The sequence below is a fragment of the Xenopus laevis genome, chromosome 9_10L (genome assembly GCF_017654675.1).
Source record: "Xenopus laevis strain J_2021 chromosome 9_10L, Xenopus_laevis_v10.1, whole genome shotgun sequence".
NCBI classification, from domain to species: Eukaryota; Metazoa; Chordata; class Amphibia; order Anura; family Pipidae; genus Xenopus; species Xenopus laevis.
In genome coordinates, this window is record NC_054387.1 from 23,661,018 (window position 1) to 23,678,568 (window position 17,551).

Genomic DNA, 17,551 nt, shown 5'->3' on the forward strand with positions numbered 1-17,551 from the left:
TCCTTTATGAGTCAAGATTTTTCCTTTTTTTTTAACATACGCAATGGTCCCCCCTTAAGTCTTGACATTTTTCACACAACTAATATTCCCCCGTACGTGTCAAGATTTTTATTTATTTTTTTCTCATATGCAATGGTACCCCCTTACGTCTTGACATTTTTCAAACATGCAATGGCCCCCCTTACGTGTCAATATTTTTCAATATTTTTAACATACTCAATAGTCTCCCTTAATGTCTTGATATTTTTCACATATGCAATGGTCCTCCCTTACATATCAAAATTTTTCAATATTTTTCACATACGGGTACCCCTTTTGTCTTGACATTTTTCACATATGAAATGGTCCCCCATTACGTGTCAATATTTTTCAATATTTTTCACATAAGCAATGGTACCCCCTTATGGGTCAAAATCTTTATTTTTTTCACATAGGGAATGGTCCCCCATTACGTCTTGACATCTTTCACATACTTAATGGTCCTCCCCTTACGTGTCAAGATTTTTCATTTTTTTTACATACGCAATGGTCCCCCTTATGTGTTAAGATTTTTTCACCTATGCAATGGTCCTCACATGTTTCAAATTTTTTTATTTGTTTTTTTCAATTATACAATGGTTCTCCTTTACGTCTTGATGTTTTGCACATATGCAATTGTCCCCCCTTAAGTGTCAATATTTTTCAAAAACACAATGGATGCCCATTATGTTATATTTTATGTGACATTTTTCACATATGTAATGGTCCCCCATTATGTGTCAATATTTTTCACATACGCAATGGTTCCCCCTTATGTCCAGACATTTTTTACATACGCAATGTTCCCCCCTTACTGTAGTAATATATATAGACCGATTGTAATTAGTCCTTAGGTAGAAGGTATCCTGAGTTTTTATGGCTCCTTCAAAGGAGCCCATCATGTCTTGTAATAAAATGCAAAAATAAGATAAGAAATAGGAATGTCTTTTACATTTCAAAGAGGAACTGTTTGTACAGTTGTTATTGGTAAAGGGGACATCTAAAGAAATTAGCTGGTTTTCCTGTTTAACTTGTCATCAGCCAATCAGAACCATTCCCCATTTGGGCCAGAAGAGGGAGAGAGAGAAGGAAGGAAGTATAACTTGTGGGCACATTTTGAAAGATCTCTGTATAATTTGCTGTCTCTGGGCTGGATAATCAGAATAAATCGTTTTATCTCGTTTTTAATCTTGGTTGCATCCTTAACCTGGCTGTGGTAAATTGCGGACTCTACATTTCATAACACTTTACAGATAATATTGCGGAATATACAACATTTTGGTGCCGTGACTAGTGACCAGAAATGTTAAGGATTAGCGACCCAAGAGCCTGCAAGCCCTGTGGAGCCCTGAAAAGAAGGAAGGTTGGAACCCTAGGACTGTGGTCTGGACACTGGTGATCGTGAACCTCAAGGGTTGGTAAGAACATTGTTTTTTTTTTACTTATTTCTTGTTAGCATTTTTTTTTATATATAATGGATGCAGTTGTTGATAAAAGCAATGAGGGAGAAAATGTCAGCATGTGGTTAATAAATTATATTAAAAACCATGGGGGACCATATGAAATCCCACAGGAATGTAAAGATTCATGGGATTTAATGATAATTTTTATAGCTGCAGCTTATAGTGTTTTTGATAAGAAAACTAAGGAATCAAAACTTAAAGGAATGGTCCTTCAGGGATTATTATCCTGTTGTTTAAAAATGGTAGAGATTATTAACCCTTTAAGTGCCAGCAGAATTTCACATTTTGGTTACGCGAAATGCCAGCCGTTTTTGAAACATTTTGTGCTCTCTCACTTTAGGGGCATTTTCTGAGGGGAAACCTATAGTTTACCTAGGAAAACTATACATTGTTTTTTTCGGTAGAAACTGAGCTTTCTAAATCTGCCTGAGTTTTCATGTATTTCCACCTGTGCAAAAAAATTTATAGTGCTAAATACCAAAAAAAAATGAAAAATTACCATTTTTCATCGTATATCAATTTATACCAGAAAAATATTTCATTTTATGGATGAAAATCCAACTGATTTGGAAAGCCTTATGTCTCTCGAACGTGCCAATACCAGATATGTATAGTTTTAGGGAGATTTAGGACTTCTGTACCTCAAAAACTCCCGGCAGTATATTGCCGAATTTTGAAAGCACTAAGGCAGAAAACGGCATGCTTTAGATTCCAAGGCAAAAAATCCTGAAACCGTAGGTTTACCCCAGAAAACCATACATTTTTGAAAAGTACACATTCTGCCGCTTACAAAATGGGTAACTATGTCTCTCTACTCCCAACTACCAAACATAAAAGCTTGTCTGAACATAGCGGTTTTTCAAAAAAAAATTCAAAATTCTGAAAAATCATTTCAAAGGTTTTATTTTGCTGCTCCGCATATCCCAAACTATATTAGGTACCAAGAAAAAGCACCTGAAATATGATTGCCAGGGGTCTACTGAACAGTTTGATACCCATTATGCATAGGTTTACCAAAGTATCTGGCATTTAGAGACACCAATATGAAGTTAGCACATCCAAATTGATCAGGACTTTACTTCAGCTACTGAGAAATCAACACATTGACTGCATTTTTTGTGGGGTAAAAACACAGAAATATATGTTTACTCCCCAAACCCATATATTTTTGGAAAGTACACATTCTACCAAATCTAAAATGGGTACCCACGCCTTTCTGCTCCAAACTACTGAGTCGCAAGGCTTTCCCAAAATTGTCGGTTTTGGTGAAATATGTGAAAATTGCCTCAAACCTTCAACTTCCCAGCACCATATCACCCATGTATCATTATGCACTAAGAAAAAGCACCCTAAATATGATTGCCATGGTTCCTCTGAACATTTTGGTGGCCATTGTTCATAGGTTTACCAAAGTATCTGGCATTTAGAGGCCCCAAAATGAAGTTAGCGCATACAAACAGTCCAGTGGGTAACTTCAGCTAATGAAAAATCAACACATTGACTGCATTTTTGTGGGGTAAAAACACAGAAATATATGTTTACCCCCAAAACCCATATATTTTTGGAAAGTACACATTCTACCGAATCTAAAATGGGTACCCATGCCTTTCTGCTCCAAACTACTGAGTCGCAAGGCTTTCCCACAATTGTCGGTTTTGGTGAAATATGTGAAAATTGCCTCAAACCTTCAACTTCTCAGCACCATATCACCCATGTATCGTTATGCACCAAGAAAAAGCACCCTAAATATGATTGCCAGGGTTCCTCCAAACAGTTTGGTGGCCATTGTTCATAGGTTTACCAAAGTATCTGGCATTTAGAGGCCCCAAAATGAAGTTAGCGCATACAAACAGTCCCGTGGGTAACTTCAGCTAATGAAAAATCAACACATTGACTGCATTTTTGTGGGGTAAAAACACAGAAATATATGTTTACCCCCCAAACCCATATATTTTTGGAAAGTACACATTCTACTGAATCTAAAATGGGTACCCATGCCTTTCTGCTCCAAACTACTGAGTCGCAAGGCTTTCCCAAAGTTGTCGGTTTTGGTGAAATATCTGAAAATTGCCTCAAAGCTTCAACTTCCCAGCACTATATCACCCATGTATCATTACGTACTAAAAAAAAGCACCCTAAATATGATTGCCAGGGTTCCTCTGAACATTTTGGTGGCCATTGTTCATAAGTTTACCAAAGAATCTGGCATTTAGAGGCCCCAAAATGAAGTTAGCGCATACAAACAGTTCCGTGGGTAACTTCAGCTAATGAAAAATCAACACATTGACTGCATTTTTGTGGGGTAAAAACACAGAAATATATGTTTGCCCCCCAAAACCCATATAGTTTTGGAAAGTACACATTCTACCGAATCTAAAATGGGTACCCATGCCTTTCTGCTCCAAACTACTGAGTCGCAAGGCTTTCCCACAATTGTCGGTTTTGGTGAAATATCTGAAAATCGCCTCAAAGCTTCAACTTCTCAGCACCATATCACCCATGTATCGTTATGCACCAAGAAAAAGCACCCTAAATATGATTGCCAGGGTTCCTCCGAACAGTTTGGTGGCCATTGTTCATAGGTTTACCAAAGTATCTGGCATTTAGAGGCCTCAAAATGAAGTTAGTGCATACAAATAGTCCTGTGGGTAACTTCAGCTAATGAAAGATCAACACATTAACTGCATTTTTGTGGGGTAAAAACACAGAAATATATGTTTACCCCCCAAACCCATGCATTTTTGGAAAGTACACATTCTACAGAATCTAAAATGGGTACCCATGCCTTATTGCTCCAAACTACTGAGTCGCAAGGCTTTCCCAAAGTTGTCAGTTTTGGTGAAATATCTGAAAATTGCCTCAATGCTTCAACTTTCCAGCATCATATCGCCCATGTATCATTACGTATCACAAAAAAGCACCCAAATTGTGATTGCCAGGGGTCCTCCAAACAGTTTGGTGCCCACTGTGCATAGGTTTACCAAAGTATATGGCATTTAGAGGCCCCAAAATGAAGTAAGCACATACAAATTGTCCTGTGGGTAACTTCAGCTAATGAAAAATCAGCACATTGTCTGCATTTTTGTGGGGTAAAAACACAGAAATATATGTTTACCCCCCAAACCCATACATTTTTGGAAAGTACACATTCTACAGAATCTAAAATGGGTACCCATGCTTTTCTGCTCCAAACTACTGAGTCGCAAGGCTTTGCCAAATTTGGCAGTTTTGGTGAAATATCTGAAAATTGCCTCAAAGCTTCAACTTTCCAGCATCGTATTGTCCATGTATCATTACCAGCATAAAGCATCCTAAATATAAACATACGGGTCTACTAAATAGTTTGATGCCCAATGTGCATAGATATACCAAACTATGTGGCGCACAGAGACCCCCAAATGACAATATGTATAGACATTTTCACGGCTGACGCGCTGGCTGCTGCAACATAACCACCCGGTGTGTGTATTATGCGACATTAGACCACCTAACAGTACAGAGACCCCAGAAAACCATATATTTTCAGAAAGTACACATTCTGACGAATCCAATATGGGTAAATAAGTGTTTCTACTACAAACTGCCAAACTGCAAAGCAATGCTGAACATAACGGTTTTTATCAAATTTCTGAAAATCGTCACAAAGCTTGAATTTTACCCCATTATATGCCCCACATTTCGTAACTTATCAGCATAAAACATCCTAAATATGAACGCCAGGGGTCTACTGAACACTTTGATGCCCAATATGCATAGATATACCAAACTATGTGGCGCACAGAGACCCCCAAATGACAATACTGTATATACATTTTCACGGCTGACGCGCTGGCTGCTGCAATATAAGCACCTGGTGTGTGTATTATGCGACATTAGACCCCCTAACAGTACAGAGACCACAGAAAACCATATATTTTCAGAAAGTACACATTCTGACGAATCCAATATGGGTAAATAAGTGTTTCTACTACAAACTGCCAAACTGCAAAGCAATGCTGAACATAACGGTTTTTATCAAATTTCTGAAAATCGTCACAAAGCTTGAATTTTACTCCATTATATGCTCCACGTTTCGTAACGTATCAGCATAAAACATCCTAAATATGAACGCCAGGGGTCTACTGAACACTTTGATGCCCAATATGCATAGATATACCAAACTATGTGGCGCATAGAGACCCCCAAATGACAATAGTGTATATACATTTTCACGGCTGACGCGCTGGCTGCTGCAATATAAGCACCTGGTGTGTGTATTATGCGACATTAGACCCCCTAACAGTACAGAGACCCCAGAAAACCAGATATTTTCAGAAAGTACACATTCTGACGAATCCAATATGGGTAAATAAGTGTTTCTACTACAAACTGCCAAACTGCAAAGCAATGCTGAACATAACGGTTTTTATCAAATTTCTGAAAATCGTCACAAAGCTTGAATTTTACCCCATTATATGCTCCACGTTTCGTAACGTATCAGCATAAAACATCCTAAATATGAACGCCAGGGGTCTACTGAACACTTTGATGCCCAATATGCATAGATATACCAAACTATGTGGCGCACAGAGACCCCCAAATGACAATAGTGTATATACATTTTCACGGCTGACGCGCTGGCTGCTGCAATATAAGCACCTGGTGTGTGTATTATGCGACATTAGACCCCCCTAACAGTACAGAGACCCCAGAAAACCATATATTTTCAGAAAGTACACATTCTGACGAATCCAATATGGGTAAATAAGTGTTTCTACTACAAATTGCCAAACTGCAAAGCAGTGCTGAACATAACGGTTTTTATCAAATTTCTGAAAATCGTCACAAAGCTTGAATTTTACCCCATTATATGCTGCACGTTTCGTAACGTATCAGCATAAAACATCCTAAATATGAACGCCAGGGGTCTACTAAATAGTTTGATGCCCAATGTGCATAGATATACCAAACTATGTGGCGCACAGAGACCCCCAAATGACAATAGTGTATATACATTTTCACGGCTGACGCGCTGGCTGCTGCAATATAAGCACCTGGTGTGTGTATTATGCGATATTAGACCCCCTAACAGTACAGAGACCCCAGAAAACCATATATTTTCAGAAAGTACACATTCTGACGAATCCAATATGGGTAAATAAGTGTTTCTACTACAAACTGCCTAACTGCAAAGCAATGCTGAACATAACGGTTTTTATCAAATTTCTGAAAATCGTCACAAAGCTTGAATTTTACCCCATTATATGCTCCACGTTTCGTAACGTATCAGCATAAAACATCCTAAATATGAACGCCAGAGGTCTACTGAACACTTTGTTGCTCAATATGCATAGATATACCAAACTATGTGGCGCACAGAGACCACCAAATGACAATAGTGTATATACATTTTCACAGCTGACGCACTGGCTGCTGCAATATAAGCGCCTGGTGTGTGTATTATGCGACATTAGACCCCCCTAACAGTACAGAGACCCCAGAAAACCATATATTTTCAGAAAGTACACATTCTGACGAATCCAATATGGGTAAATAAGTGTTTCTACTACAAACTGCCAAACTGCAAAGCAATGCTGAACATAACGGTTTTTTATCAAATTTCTGAAAATCGTCAGAAAGCTTGAATTTTACCCCATTATATGCCCCATATTTCGTAACGTATCAGCATAAAACATCCTAAATATGAACGCCAGGGGTCTACTGAACACTTTGATGCTCAATATGCATAGATACACCAAACTATGTGGCGCACAGAGACCACCAAATGACAATAGTGTATATACATTTTCACAGCTGACGCGCTGGCTGCTGCAATATGAGCACCTGGTGTGTGTATTATGCGACATTAGACCCCCCTAACAGTACAGAGACCCCAGAAAACCAGATATTTTCAGAAAGTACACATTCTGACAAATCCAATATGGGTAAATAAGTGTTTCTACTACAAACTGCCAAACTGCAAAGCAATGCTGAACATAACGGTTTTTATCAAATTTCTGAAAATCGTCACAAAGCTTGAATTTTACCCCATTATATGCCCCACATTTCGTAACGTATCAGCATAAAACATCCTAAATATGAACGCCAGGGGTCTACTGAACACTTTGATGCCCAATATGCATAGATATACCAAACTATGTGGCGCACAGAGACCCCCAAATGGATATATAGTAGATAAAATTTACAAGGCAAAACAAAATAAGGCAGTAAAGAGTGAAATGAAAAAAAATCCAATAAAACCACAAAAATCAATGTTTTTTTTCCAGAATAGTGTTATCGGCCATCAGAATCACAGTTTGAATATTTTAGCTGGGCCAAACAGGTTATACGGCTAGAAACAAGTGAACACTAGAGATGTCGCGAACTGTTCGCCGGCGAACTTGTTCGCGCGAACATCGGGTGTTCGCGCTCGCCGGAAGTTCGCGAACGTCGCGCGACGTTCGCCATTTTGGGTTCGCCATTGTTGGCGCTTTTTTTTGCCCTCTCACCCCAGACCAGCAGGTACATGGCAGCCAATCAGGAAGCTCTCCCCTGGACCACTCCCCTTCCCTATAAAAACCGAAGCCCTGCAGCGTTTTTTCACTCTGCCTGTGTGTGCTGAAGAGATAGTGTAGGGAGAGAGCTGCTGCCTGTTAGTGATTTCAGGGACAGTTGAAAGTTTGCTGGCTAGTAATCGTTTTGATACTGCTCTGTTATTGGAGGGACAGAAGTCTGCAGGGGTTTGAGGGACATTTAAGCTTAGGTAGCTTTGCTGGCTAGTAATCTACCTTCTACTGCAGTGCTCTGTATGTAGCTGCAGTGGGCAGCTGTCCTGCTTCTGATCTCATCTGCTGACTGCTGCAATAACAGTAGTCCTTGTAAGGACTGCTTTTATTTATTTTTTTGTTGTTTTACTACTACTACTACTACTACTACTATAAGAGCCCAGTGCTATTAGTCTAGCAGTGTTGGGGAGTGGGACTGGTGTGCTAATCTGCTGCTCCTAGTAGTTCAGCAGCACCAACTTTAATTTTTTTTTTTTAATATTCATTTTTTTTTATTTTACTTTTTTTATTTTACTACCGCTGTAGTAGTGTATAAGTTGACCTTTTAGGCATTATTTGCCCTGTAGGCATTATTTGCACACTGTTTTCTTCAACCCGCCATCGAGCTGTGTGACCTTGTTCACATTCTGTCTAAATATCCATAATATTACCGTCTCCAGAAAAAACACCGGAGTCACTTTTTTCAAGCAGCCATAATATATTTTACGTAATCCGTATCCACCGCTGTAGTAGTGTATACGTTGGCCTTGTAGGCATTATTTGCACACTGTTTTCTTCAACCCGCCATCGAGCTGTGTGACCTTGTTCCCATTCTGTCTAAATATCCATAATATTACCGTCTCCAGAAAAAACACCGGAGTCACTTTTTTCAAGCAGCATTCATATATTTTACGTAATCCGTATCCACCGCTGTAGTAGTGTATACGTTGGCCTTGTAGGCATTATTTGCACACTGTTTTCTTCAACCCGCCATCGAGCTGTGTGACCTTGTTCCCATTCTGTCTAAATATCCATAATATTACCGTCTCCAGAAAAAACACCGGAGTCACTTTTTTCAAGCAGCATTCATATATTTTACGTAATCCGTATCCACCGCTGTAGTAGTGTATACGTTGGCCTTGTAGGCATTATTTGCACACTGTTTTCTTCAACCCGCCATCGAGCTGTGTGACCTTGTTCCCATTCTGTCTAAATATCCATAATATTACCGTCTCCAGAAAAAACACCGGAGTCACTTTTTTCAAGCAGCCATAATATATTTTACGTAATGGCGAAAAATGACTATTTTCAGCATTTATATGGCATATTTTTTCTGGCAACTGTGCTTCAGTGGCTGCGTCCAAAAAAACTGGGCAAACAATGCCTACAAGGTCAACGTATGGCAGTTGTTTAAAGAGAACAGTAGATTACTAGCCAGCAAAGCTACCTAAGCTAAAATGTCCCTCAAATCCCTGCAGACTTCTGTCCCTCCAATACAGAGCAGTATCAAGCAGATTACTAGCCAGCAAACTTACTATCATCTGTCCCTGAAATCACTAACAGCTCTCCCCCTACACTATCTCTTCCAAGCACACACAGGCAGATTTTTCAGATACATTTTTGCCCTTGATCCCCCTCTGGCATGCCACTGTCCAGGTCGTTGCACCCTTTAAACAACTTTAAAATCATTTTTCTGGCCAGAAATGTCTTTTTTAGATGTTAAAGTTCGCCTTCCCATTGAAGTCTATGGGGTTCGCGAACCGTTCGCGAACCGCTCGCGTTTTTGCGCAAGTTCGCGAATATGTTCGCGAACTTTTTTTCCGACGTTCGCTACATCCCTAGTGAACACAACATATGCAGAGCTGAAAATGCAATAAAATGGCTAAAAATTCAATAAAATGGCTAAAAATGCACCAAAATACCCAAAATTGCAATATAATCACCAAAATAACATACAAAAGATATTGCACAGTACGGTTAGCGAATACGCTATTCGTAATGGCAATAAAACATTTTTTTCAGCAAAAAAAAGAGACGATGCGATAAGAAAAAAAAAAAAAAGCCACAATGCCATGTATGTGCGTGTGCGTGTGTACAAATGGTAAATTACATGTTATGTGCGCGTGTGTGCGTGTGCACATGTGTGTAAGTTCAGTGAGTGTAAGTGACCCCCCCAATCCCCAAAAATGTATGTGTAAGTGTGTGTAAGTGTGAATCTAAGTGTGTATTACTGTAATAAGTGTGTGTTGGTGTGTTTGTGTGTGTAATTGTTGCACTAACCTGAAAAAGTCGCTGAAGACTGTTGCACACGATGTGGAGGGGTCCCAGGAAGACATCTGCAACGATCTGCGTGCTGTGTGCTGTGGGGGCGGAGCTGGATGGCGCGGTGTAGGCTGCAGCAGCAGGACACGTAAGGAACACGTGCCTGCTGCTGTTTTTGGGCCCCTGGGCGATCGCGCCCCAGGGGCCACTCGATCCCCTGCTCTGCTCGTTGCCTAGGGGCAGGGGATCGAAGCGGAACGGAGCGAGCGGCTCTAACAGCCGCTCCTCCGCTCCAGAACCCGGAAGTGCTGCAGAACGTAGAATCTACGTTCTGTGGCATTTCAAGTTACTTTTCCACAGAACGTAGATTCTACGTTCTGTGGCACTTAAAGGGTTAAACAAAAGGATAATGATTTTACAGAACAGGCTGACGGGTATAAAACTTTGCTGAAAGAGTCAAATGAAAAGATTTCTGAGTTAAGATTGCATGCCATTACTACTGGTGATGCATTAATTAAAAAGGCCAATCTGTGTGACCATTTAACAAAACAAATTATGAATTGTCAGTGAAAATACAGGCTGTAGAGAAGGAGCTGTAGGAACACAAACATGCAGTAAATATTGCTTTTGATAAAGTTGGTGAAAAATCTGATCAACTATGTCAAAACAATATTTCCAAATTTAAAGAGCACAAACAAATGTATCCATGGAATGAATTGGATCAAGCAACTAGTTTCCCAGCAGCCCCTGTTGTCACTAACACTGCATTGAACACTGACAATTCAGGTGAGGTACAGCTCACATCAAAGTAATTAAAGCCGCAGGAGGTGGATGCTATTGTTAGAGAGATTGGGCAGGTACCACGGTATGACATAAATAGATTCATGAAATGGTTCTGTGAATTAAAAAGGGTTAGAGAGACATATAACCTGAATACAGATGATATAGATAGAATCTTACAAAGAGTTGTTGGAAATTGTTTGTGGGTCAGGATTGTACAGAACTGTGGACAGCAGCGTAGGACAAGGGATGTTTTTAGAGAAGAAATGCTGAGAGCGTTGTATGGCATTACGTTAAATGTGTCCTTGTCTGGTAAGATTAAACAGATGAAACAGGAATATCCATATGAACTATGTGATAGGATAGCCACAGTGATGGATCAATTGATGACTGGTAATCCAGGATTTGAACACGGTTGCTTACTCCATAGAGTGATGTTGTTGGAGGCTTTAGAAGATGATGTCAGGGAAAGTTTATTGTCTGTCACCTGACCCTATAGATTTAAAGGATATATTGTTAAGGTAATATAATTTGTGGCGGAAAAGGAATAATGAGTCACATGACTGGGCAGTAAATATCAGTGGCTATACTTTGTTTCGGAGGGATAGAGGCAATAGAAAAGGAGGAGGGGTATGTCTGTATGTTAGGCAGGATTTAAAAGCTCATATAAAGGAGGAGGTTATGTTAGAAAATGAGGGGGCAGAAGTCGTATGGGGGGAGTTCTTCACCAATTGTAAAGAATCCAGCAAATTAATTGTAGGAGTATGCTATAGACCCCCTAATGTAAGTGAGGAGGAAGAGACCAAGCTCCTAATGCAAGTAGAAAAGGCTGCTAGTTTAGGTAAAGTAATGATAATGGGGTATTTTAATTACCCAGATATTGACTGGAGCAACGGTACTGCTAGATCAGTTAATGGGAACAAGTTTATAAACTTATTGCACGACAATTTTTTAGCACAGGTTGTTGAGGAGCCTACCAGAAAAAAATGCTATTCTTGATTTAGTGATCTCAAATGACCCAGAACTTATAGCAAATGTGCAAGTCATTGATCCCCTGGGTAATAGTGACCATAATGTTATATCTTTTAATGTCTGGTGCAAAAAACAAAAATATACTGGGGCAACAAAAAACATGAATTTTGGAAAAGCTAATTTTGCTAATGTTGTAAGTAATGTATCAGTGTTTGCAGATGACACAAAATTATCCAGCCCAATTAATTCAATCCAGGATGTGGCATCCTTGCAACATGATCTTGACAAAATTGCAATCTGTGTAGCTAAGTGGCAAATGAGATTCAATGTTGATAAATGTAGTCATGCACCTGGGATGTAAAAATATCCAAGCCACTTATACCCTTAATGGACCTTGGAGTCCTTGTAGATGATAAACTTGGCTGTCGCAAGTAATGCCAGTCGGCGGCATCAAGGGCAAATAAGGTCTTGAGCTGTATTAAAAGGGGCATAGAGTCAAGGGAGGAGGGGGTCATTCTTCCACTGTATAGAGCACTTGTAAGGCCCCATCTAGAATATGCCATACAGTTTTGGTCTCCATCACTCAAACAGGACATTATTGTATTAGAGAGGGTACAGAGAAGGGCAACTAAGCTGGCAAAGGGTATTAAAAATCTTAGCTATGAGGAAAGACTGGCCAAATTGGGGATGTTCACGCTGGAGAAGAGGCGCTTAAGGGGTGATATGATGACTATGTATAAATATATAAGGGGATCATATAATAATCTCTCTAATGCTTTATTTACCAGTAGGTCTTTCCAGCTGACACGAGGTCACCCATTCCGATTAGAAGAAAAGAGGTTCCGCCTAAATATTCGGAAGGGGTTTTTTACAGTGAGAGCTGTGGAATTCTCTCCCTGAATCAGTTGTACAGGCTGATACATTAGATAGCTTTAAGAAGGGGTTGGATAGCTTTTTAGCAAGTGAGGGAATACAGGGTTATGGGAAATAGCTCATAGTCCAAGTTGATCCAGGGACTAGTCCGATTGCCATTTTGTAGTCAGGAAGGAATTTTTCCCCCTCTAAGGCAAATTGGAGAGGCTTCAGATGGGTTTTTTGCCTTCCTCTGGATCAACTGGCAGATAGGTAGTTAATAATAAAAAAAAAAGGTTGAACTCGATGGACATGTGTCTTTTTTCAACCTTACTTACTATGAATGTTTTGCAGTTGATGCCGCTAGAATTTTTAGGGTAGAAGGACAACAAAAGAGAGTGTTTGTTGGTTTAAGAGGGCCTCAGAGAGGAAAGGTGTCATACAACTCAGACCGGCAAAGAGAAAGAGGGAGATATGAACAGGAGAAGAAAGATAGGGCTCCTAGACAATCCTGTATACCCTTTTCCCAACTGAAAAGAGAGCACGACCAGCTTAAAATGGAAAATGATACCATAAGGGCTAAGAGAGATCTTTTGAAACAAAACATTTCTGTGCTGGAGGCAGAATTGTCCAAATTAAGGTCTGTCTCTCTTACTTCTGGTGTTACAGACCAAGGTGGAGGTATTCAATACAGAGTTATAAACCTGTAAATGCCAATGTAGAACACTTTAGTTTTTTTTTTTTAGTTTTTTTTAAAGTGCACTCAACTTTGTTGTTTTATGTGGAATACATTAAGTAATATGTTTTTCCAAGTTACATCTTTCAGGAAAAGGTCTTCCAGCAGAAGGATCAATGTACCTGAATCTTTGGTCATTACTTTTATTTCCCATTTTTCATACCACAATTAAGTAGGACTGGAGATAATCGAATCATGCCGAACTGTTTTTAAAATTTTCTTAATGGTTTCCTAACAGTAATTTGATGGATGGGAGTGGGAAAATCACAGGTCTATCCTGCAAAAAATGCTAAAGGAACCAAAGCTTTCAAGTGGGGGAATGAATACATTAACATAATAATTAAGGAAAGGTGTTGGAGCTGGACACCTCAGAACAAGCTTTTGAATGGATACAGTAGTGCATACTGTTGTGATTTCAATATATAGTCTACAGAATTCCTCTGAGCTAAAGTTTTTCCCCATATAAAATAGGTTAATGTGATCTGATGTTGACTGTCTCAATCATTACAAGAGTCCTATGTGAAAAGATAGGACATCAAATGAAAGAACTCATTAACATACAAAAAGGACATTGTGGATGCTATTGTTAGAGAGATTTGCAAAGTTCCTTAAAACACTTAAGACTTGTGCTTATGCATTTACATTACTTTTATTCCTTTTATATTATTTATTTTATATAGCTTTTATATTGTTTTTCTTTCTGTACACTGTACATGTTTTGTTTTTAATGTATAAAAAAAATATCCCAGAGAGTTGCCCAGAGATAGTACAAATATATTGATTAATTATGTGTATCTGCCTAGGGATGCTAAACAAGGGCTCACATTTAGCATATGGTCAATAGAGGGTATTGGGAGCTAAATGTATAGACATGGGTGGATTTAGAAAAAAATAGAAGAATATATACTCAAAATATTGATGGTATTGCTGCATATTTGCAGAATTAAAGTACATCCATTAATATTCTGACTGAATCAGGTCAGGTTGATATTGTGTCCAAAGCTAGAATTGGTGGCAAGGTGGGATGTGAAAGGAACAGGAATACAGACTGTAAAATGACAAAGAGAGAAAGCGCCATCTAACACCAGCAAAAGTACAAGATCCTATGTACTCAACTCAACTGTTACTGAGAGTAAAATGGAATAAAGTGAGCCAAGCCTTTGGAGTAAAACCAAATGCAGCAATGACATTATCTTGTCTATTGAGTAGGGAAGTGGGGGAGTGATGGAAGTGGCAAACAATCCTGCCTGGATCATAAAGTCCCCAACTCTGGAAAGAATGGAATTTGTGGACATGAACAGTTCCACAGTCTGCATAAGGACTTGCACTAATTCTCTGCAAATACTGAGTATGGCTCATACAGTAAGATGGTGCAATTATTCTAATTATAACATACACCTCCAAAACTGCCACTTGCAATAGTGTTGGATACCTTATTCATCCTAAATGAGGGAACATAAAGAGCTGGAGAAGTGATATGTAACCAGTTCTAGCAGAATTTTTCTAGAAATATTTAAGAGCCTTAGTCTAGCATTCCTTACAACATAATGGCATTATATTATTTATTAATTTAAAAAAATGTTTGTATATGTTGTGGATCAATTCTGAGTAGAACTGATCCAAGTGGGGGAGTGTAGTAATATATATAGACCGATTGTAATTAAACCTTAGGTACAAGGTATCCTGAGTTTTTATGACTCCTTCAAAGGAGCCCATCCTGCAAAAATAAGATAATAAGGGTCTTTTACATTTCAAAGAGGAACTATTTGTACAGTTGTTATTGATAAAAGGGACATCTAAAGAAATTAGCTGGTTTTCCTGTTTAACTTGTAATCAGCCAATCAGAACCATCACCATTTGGGTCAATGGCATATAGAAACAGTATAACAATGGAGTTGGTCTTTGGCTGAAGAGGAAAGGGAAGCAGAGGAGAAGAAAAAGGAAAGCAGAGGAGGAGAGAAAGGGAAGCAGAGGAGAAGAGGATTGGGAAGGAGAAGAGGGGGAGAGAGAGAAGGAAGGAAGTATAACCTGTGGGCACATTTTGAAAGATCTCTGTATAATTTGCTGTCTCTGGGCTGGATAATCAGAATGAATTGTTTCATCTATGGGAACCTTGTTGCATCCTTTATCTGGCTGTGGTAAATTGCGGATTCTAAATTTTTCATAACACTATACAGATACTTGGATATATCTGTAAAATACACTTACGTGTCAAAATGTTTATATTTTTTTCACATACGGAATGTTCCCCCCTTACGTTTTGACATTTTTCACATACTTAATGGTCCTCCCTTACGTGTCAAGATTTTTCAATATTTTTCACTTACTTAATGGTCCCCCCTTGCATGTCAAGAATTTTCCATTTTTTTACATATGCAATGGTCCTCCCTTACGTTTCAAAATTTTAAATTTTTTCAAATATGCAATGGTCCTCCCTTACATCTTGTTGTTTTTTACACACGCAGTTGTCCCCCCTTAAGTGTCAATATTTTTCAAATAAGCAATGTACCCCCTTGCATCTTGACATTTTTCACATACACAATGGACCCCAATTACGTGTCAAGATTATTCATTTTTTTCATATACGTAATGAGCCCCCCCTTACATCTTGACATTTTTCAAACACTTAGGGGGCTAATGTATCAAAGGTCGAAGGTCAAAGTCAAAATTTGACCATCGAATTTGAGTACTTCGATAGTCAAAGTAATTTTTACATCGAAAACGGCTGTTTCCACGCAAAGTAAAAACGTACGATCGAGCGATTTAATCCTGTGATCGAAGGAATGTCGCCTTCGATTCAAAGGTTTTGGTCGTACCGTATTGTCAAATAAAATCGAAGTGAACCTTGCCCCACTTGTATTCGAATCGATCGATTCAAACTTTTTATGCCCCGCTTCCTTTCTGCCATTTTTTTCAAACAGGAAGCCCTCTAGTGGCCATTTTAGGTGCATTTTCGGCCTGATTGCGCACTTGCTATTTAGACTGCACAGGTGGAGGAGGTGTCTGAGGCAGGTTGGATTTTTTGACATAAAATTGTCTGGGAGGAGGAAGATTGAGGAGAAGGAGGGGGAATGTCTATCCAGCCCTAGGGAGGTGCCAATGGCGGCTGGATCCCACACTATGTGGGATCTTATTCGTCACATGAGGGTGAGAGAGGGGGGCACAGGATGGGGAGTCACTGGGAGGGGTTCCTGGGGGGAGGAGGAGGAGGAAGAGAGCGGGGGTCCCGTAAGGGAGGGGAGGAGAGTAGGTCAGGTGGGGGGTCCTGTAGTAGGGGTGAGAGTAGGGCAGTGGGGTCCTGTAGAGGGGAGGAGAGTAGTGCAGGGGGGACCCATAGTGAGGGGGAGCGTAGGGCAGGGGGGTCCCATAGAGGTGAGGAGAGTAGGGCAGGGGGTCCCGTAGAGAGGGGGAGCATAGGGCAGGGGGGTCTGATAGAGGGGAGGAGCGTAGGGCAGGGGGGTCCTATAGAGGGGAGGAGAGTAGGGCAGGGGGGTCCCGTAGAGGGAGAGAGGAGCATAGGGCAGGGAGGGTGTCCCCCAGCCCACGCAGGGAGTCCCCCAGGGTATGCTGCATGTCTGGGGCATGCAGCATGTCACACACCCCACCCAGGGCTCATAGAGGCTCCCCAGGAGGAGGACACGGAGGCTGCCCAGAAGCGAGGAAGAGATGGAGACACCACCCACTGCCAACTGAGAGGAGACAGGAGGAGGCGGAGGGTGATGATGACGGAGGAGAGGAGGGCCCCACCAACAAAATGGCCCGAAGATTTACCAGTGATGAGAATGGAGCACTGGTGGACGAGGTGGTAGCGCGATGGGATGTGCTGTTTGGGAGTCGGTCCCATCGCATCAGTGCTGCCAGACATCAACAACACTGGCAGCAGGTAACGGACAAGATGAACACTGTGGGATCACCCCACTGTGTGACCTGAAGCATTGGCTAAG

The 17,551-nt window shown here is 40.2% G+C and overlaps 1 pseudogene; it reads left to right on the plus strand.

Moving 5' to 3' along the window:
* Window positions 1-1,131: 1,131 nt before the first annotated feature.
* Window positions 1,132-14,231, plus strand: LOC108701786 (annotated as a pseudogene).
* The last annotated feature ends 3,320 nt before the right edge of the window (window positions 14,232-17,551 follow it).